Source organism: Belonocnema kinseyi, chromosome 6, assembly GCF_010883055.1.
Source record: "Belonocnema kinseyi isolate 2016_QV_RU_SX_M_011 chromosome 6, B_treatae_v1, whole genome shotgun sequence".
In the NCBI taxonomy this organism is placed as follows: Eukaryota; Metazoa; Arthropoda; class Insecta; order Hymenoptera; family Cynipidae; genus Belonocnema; species Belonocnema kinseyi.
In genome coordinates this window covers 59345002-59351607 of record NC_046662.1, presented here as the reverse complement: position 1 = coordinate 59351607, position 6606 = coordinate 59345002, and positions in this window count along the sequence as shown.

Below are 6606 nucleotides of genomic sequence, written 5' to 3'. Positions count from 1 at the left end.
AGCTCCACTTACACGAAAATAGTTTCACTTCCAACCAAGTAATTCCACTTTCAATTAAGTAGTTGAATTTTCAAAAAAAAAAACGAAAGAAACGATATTTCAACCCAAAAAGATGATATTTTTAAACCAAAATCCATTGAATTCAACGAAACGAAACAAATTTTCAACAAAATAGTTGAAAATCCTCGATTGAAAAAGATTAAGTTTTAACCAAATAGTTGCATTCTTATAGCCCAAAAATATGAAATTTCTACGGCAACAAATGAATTTTCAAACAAAAAACTCAAACAGGTAATTTGTCAACTAATAAATTTTTTCATCAATAAAGGAAAAAATGGATCCAAAATTTAGAACCTTCGTGTCAAAAAGTCAAATTTCTAAATAACAGTTTAATTTCCAAACCAAAAATATAAATTTTCAACAACAAAAAAGTTAAGATTCAACTAAATAGTTGAATTTTCAGGCCAAAAAGACGCCCTCATAAATTGTGAACTAAAAGTTTAGCAAGAAAAAGAAGCACATGTCCTGATAAGTCAGGACATGTTTGTGTCTACTTTCCTGCAATACGATTTTTTCAACCTAACCTATACACTTAACATAAGAATGAACAAAAATTTGTATTAGGCTTAGACTTACCCCTTTCAAAATTCAAAACACCACATTTTTGTGGTGCAAACGACGAAAAATCCACAAAATCCTCCTTGAATCAATTTCCCGCATAGTGAACGAAAATTGCGACGCACTTCCAACCGTTTCACGTGTCAAAAAACGCACAATACACGACCAAATATCTCGAATAGTTATACTACTTATATTTGGTTCCATTTTAATGAAAAATTTCTCCATGATTTCCACTAGAGCACCCTGAAAATTTATTAGTTTCTTCACAGACAAGCACATTGCTGTTACGACGCCATTGGGAATTGAACTGAAAAATTTACCTAGATGTAATCTTGGAAATGCGATAAAAATATGGGTTTATTCCACAAAATCCTTTAAAATTCTATATCCTGAGAATGTCCCAATCATGAATTTAACTTAATTGTATAAGATAATAGTAAGAAGGACGGAATTTTTAAGCTGAAAACTGTCCGACCTCAACCGCGACGATTTCAAAGAGCTCCAAAATTGATGGTAGGTAGGACTGCCAACCTAGTAATAGTAAATATTTTACTAATACCAACATTCAACATTTAAAACATTTTAATGAATCAAAAACGTATTTAAAAGCTGTTTTTCGCATAATGTTATTTAAATTTGAATTTAAAAAACATTAAAGACTCAACAATTAATATTCACTAGCTTGAAAGAACAAAGTGTGCGTTTTAATCAAGGAAAAACATTCCGGGTCATTTCCAGGTTTTTTCCCGGTTCACCGACATTTTTCAAAATTATTGAAATTTAAGAATTGGAACTCTTGAAGCTAAATTTTTATATTTGAAGTGATAAAAATTGATCTGTAAATTAGAACACTCAAAGGAAAACGATTTTGAATTTTTAACTTTCAAATTCTAAAGGGAATTTTAAGAAAATTGTTTAATTATCTTGAAACAAATAAAATCCTTAACAGGCTTTAAAATCTTTAAAAATCTACTGTTTTTTTTAATTGTTTGGAATTTCTTCCAATTTTACTTTATTTAAAACAAATTTCACGATTCAAATTTTTCTTCAAATTAGATTAAAATCCTGTAAAATAAAAAAAATGCTTTAAAATCTTGCAGATTCTTTTTTGAAGATTTTGGAAATCTTTTGAAATAGTTTTAAACATTCTCTTCAAATAATTTTTTTAAATTAAAAATTTACTTTCAATATTCCTACGAAATCTTGATAAAAAATTGTTATCCTTTTGAAACTATTCAAAATGTCAAACAGTTTTACATTTTTTTATTAAAAATCTACAAAAATATAAATTTTGGTTAACAAAATTTTTTAATTTTTTCAAGTTTTAAATTATTTTGTAATCTTTACAGAACTTTAAAATATTTCTTAAATTTATTCGATCATTTTAAATTATTAATTGTTCACTTGTTATTTATTTATCAAGATTTGTTTTTAAACATTTTTAATACTCTCTTATAATTAATTTTTTTAATAAGGATAAAAATTCCCGGTCCTTTCCTAGGTTTTTCGCGGCTCACGAAAATTTTTCACGATCATTGAAATTTAAAGATTCAAACTCTTATAGTTAAAATTTTATAATTTGAATCTTTAAAATCGGAACTGCAAATTAAAATACTTAAAGTGGAAATCTTTTGAATTTTATAATTTAAAAATTTAGAGTTTAAAATTTTCTTAATAATTTTAAATAATAATTTTCAGTCATAAAATGGAAGCTTTCAACATTTTTTAAGTAAAGAAATTCTATTTAAATGCCATTTAACCACAAGATAAAAAAATGTTAGCTTTTATCAATTTTACAGTTCAAATATTTAGAAAAAAAATATAAATCCGCGCTATGATATTTAATACTCTACATTGAAGAATGAATTAACAAATTTTTAAAATTTTCAAAATATATCATTTCAAGCAAATGTAAGTTAGAAACATTAGAAATCGAACGATTACAAATTTATTTTCTAAACTGAACACTTTTTAAATAAGTTAGATTATTTAAATTTTAACTCTTTACATACTGATAATTGTTCAATTGTAATTTATAGATCAAATTTTCTTTTATATTTTCTGAAAACAATTGTTACAAAATAAAAAATAATTTTAATTTTTCGCAGGAATTTTTAGAAAACTGTTTTTTTATCTTGGAAACTTTCAAAAACCTTAAGAAGCTTCAAAATTTGATTGCAAATTATTCAAAAATGTACATTTCATTTGAAATTTGTTGAAATCTTTTCAAATTTTAAATTATTTCTGAAATTATTTTAATTTTTTTAATACCTTGAACAGCTAGAATTTTTCCAATTTTTTCAATTCTGCAAAATGAAAGAAATTACATGGAAATCTTGCAGATTGTTTAATGATAATTTTAGAAATCTTTTTAAATATTCTCTTGAAATTAATTTGTCAAAATAAATCATTATTTTCAATTTTCTTAGAAATCTTATAATAAAATTTTTGTAGTCTTTTGAAACTTCTTAACATGCTTAAAAAGTTTCTAAATTTGTTGTTCATCTGTTATCCATACATAAAAATACAACAATTTCACTTGAATATAAAAAATTTTAAAGATAAAACAATCAAAATTTTAACATAAAAACTTTAAATTAAGCTCTCTGAAATGTTTACGATTGAAGGCTTTCTGTTTCAAATAATTCAGTTTCAAATTTTTTAATTCTGATCATTTGAATTATAATGGCTCGTTTGGAATAAACAGTCGAACATTGCTAAATATTTAAAAATCTACATTTTGTTTTACATTTTTTGGAACCTTCAAATTTTTAATTATTTTTAGAATTTTTTAATAACTTCCAAATATCTTTTTAAATTATTTGAAATTTTCCTAAAACTTTGAATAAATACTGCATTATTATAAAAATTCCTTCAAATCTTCCCCTTTATTTTGTTACCAGTTTGGAAATCTTTTGAATTGTTTTAAAATCTTTTTGAATATTCTCTTAAAATTAATTTTTTTAAATAAAAAATCATTTTCCATTTTCTGAGCAATATTTATTTTAGCTTCTATTTTTTTACGAAACCTTTAAAAATTGTTTCAATTTTCTTTGTTTGTTTACAATTTTGTGAAAACTTTTAAATTTTAAATTATATGGTATCTTTTCAAAACTTCAAAATATCTCTTAAACTTACTCGAATTGTTTAAAAATTAATAATTTTTCAATTTTTATTAATTCATTAAAATTTGTTTTTTTTTTTTAAATCTTTTTAAATCAATTTTTTAAAATAAAGAATCATTTGAAACGTTCCCAGAAATCTTAAGACATTTTTTTATAAAGTGTGAATCTTTTTAAAACTTCTAAATATCTCTTAACTTACTCGGTTTTTTTCTAAATGAATCATTGTTCTTCTGTTATTTCCTATACATAAAAATTTAACAATTTCTCTTACAAACAATTTGGATTTCAATTAGAAAAATAAAAATTTGAACGTTCAAAGTATAAATGTAGATCTCTGAAATATTCAAGATTGAAGGCTTTCTGTTTCAAACTAATCAGTTTCAAATTGTTTATTTTTCATATTTGGTTTACAATTTCTCGATTAAAATAAGCAGTCAAACCTTACTTAATGTTAAAAAATTATTCTCTTTTTTCAATAACATTTTTTTGAATTGAATATTTTAAACATAGAATATTTTAGATGAAAGAACATTTTAATTTGATTTTCAATTTGATAAGAACGTTTAATTATGAATTTAATTATTTTAAGCTATTTTAAAATAAAAATATGTATTTAGCATTAAAACTTAAAATCTGTATATTGTTTAATTTGAAACAGACATAGAATTGTCTTGCAAAATACATTTTTGTTTAATTTTTAATACTCGAACTACACTTCAATTTTAAAAATCAGTTATTAATTTATATTTACTATTGATTAAATTGAAACGTTTTTAGCAAAAAAAAATTTTTAAGTTTCCTTAAATTGAAAATGTAATCTTAAAAATTAAGATCTAAAATGGAACTTTTTGTGAAGTAAAGGATTTCATAATGGAAAAAATTAGTTTTACCATTTTTCCCGGTCTTAACAAATTTCCCTTTATTTGAATTTTGGCGCTGATTATTAGAAAAAAATTAACATCCCGACAGAAAAAAGAATTATTTTGAGATCCTCGTCTTGAAAGCTATAAGTTTGATTTTATAAGAATGATTAAAAGTTAAATATTTAATAGTTGAAAATTGACGTTTGAAAATTCAAATTTCTCAAATTCAACATTGTCAAGTTGGCAGCCCTTGCTGGCAGTTTGAATTGGAGCTGTTATTCCCGGAATCGAAATCGTCATTCGTCACGTTGAGCTTCGCGGGTTTACCGCTCAAAATTCCGTGGTTTTCATTGTTTCTCTTTTAAAATTCTGTCTGATTCTTAACCAGGAAACTGTACCATTCAAAATTTTTATTTAGTTTCATGAAATCGGCGCGTATTTGTACCGTATTTCCAAGATTCTGTTTCGGACGGATTGTTGTGTCTAAAATATATTCAAATTCGTATATTTTCAAAAGTGCATTTTTGCAAACATTTTTGTTAACCTTTAGACTTTTTTATAACTTTTTTTATAATTGTAAAAATTTAGGACCAGACAAACGTTTCTTAGTGCTTCTTATTTAATTTTCCAAATTTTCAACTCGATATCGTGTCTTAAACTCTTCCAGATTCTTTTTTCAAAATTGTGTTGAAATTTTCTGAATACTCTTTTAAAATTAATTTGTAAAAATAACACAAAATTTGTATTCTCTTTGAATATTTTGAAACTCTCAGAAAGCATCTTTTTTTTAAATCTTCAAAAATGTAAATAAATAAAATAAATACTTCTAAATATTTTGTAAACTTACTTGAATTCTTTATAAAATTTTGTAATCTTGGAAAAATACAAGACTACTTTAAATTCTTCTGAATACTTATTCGAAATTTAAAATAATGTTCTTTATTTTTCTATTGGAATTCATTTTTCAAACAAAAAATGAAAGTCTTACAATGAATTTTTAGATAATTTCACCATTCTCGTGAAACCTTTAAAAATGCTAAAAAATCTGCCTATTTTTTTTTAATCTTCAGACATCTGAATTATATTTAAGAAAATGTATCTCCTGCATTTTTTAAGATCTAAAAAACTGTCTTAACCCTTAAACGGCCAAAACGCCACTACCGGGACACTGCTTTTCAACGGCCAATAACTAAGACTATTCAACACTAGAAAAAATTGAGACACATATATTTTTATTGCTTAAGATCTCCTCTTTCCGACGGTGCCGGTGAAATTCCTCAAAAAATTTATTTATTATCCCAAAATGCAGTTTAAACAAAAAAAAACGTGTTTTTTCGTGCCTATTTTTTTTTGTGAACCATTTTCCAAAGCTTTTCGAGTCTGTAATTAACCTGGAATCTCACTAACCGGTGGAATAAATGTCTAAACTTTGAGAATCCATGGTGCAAAGATCAATTTTTCGTTTTAGTATTTTCAAAATGGCGTCTTAATGGCAAAATTTTTGTGAAAACATTCATGAATTTTTTTACAATAAACGATGCGCTTTTCGGAAAAATCATCAGGAATAAAAAGTTCTTGTAATCAGCCAAGGAATGCGCTTGATTTTTTTCGAAGCGTTTTGAGCAAAATTTTGGATTTTGCATATGAAGAATTTTTGCAAAATTCAAAATTTTGCTCAAAACGCTCCGGAAAAATTCAGGGGTATTCCTCGGCTGATTACAAGAACTTTTTATTCTTGACAAATTTTCCGAAAAGCGCATAGTTTTTCAATAAAAAATTTCCAACGACTCCGTAACCTTTATTACACTCTGACATCAAACCACACCTTCACCGCATTGTCATCCTGGGAATTTTCGAGTACACCCAGCAAAAAAAATGCCAAAGCGTAAAGCCTCTAAAATTGCAACAAACTCCGAATCGGAATGGGATTCCGATGAAAATGATGAACGTATCATCATACCTAATCCAGATTACTCTGGCTCTGATGGAGATGATTC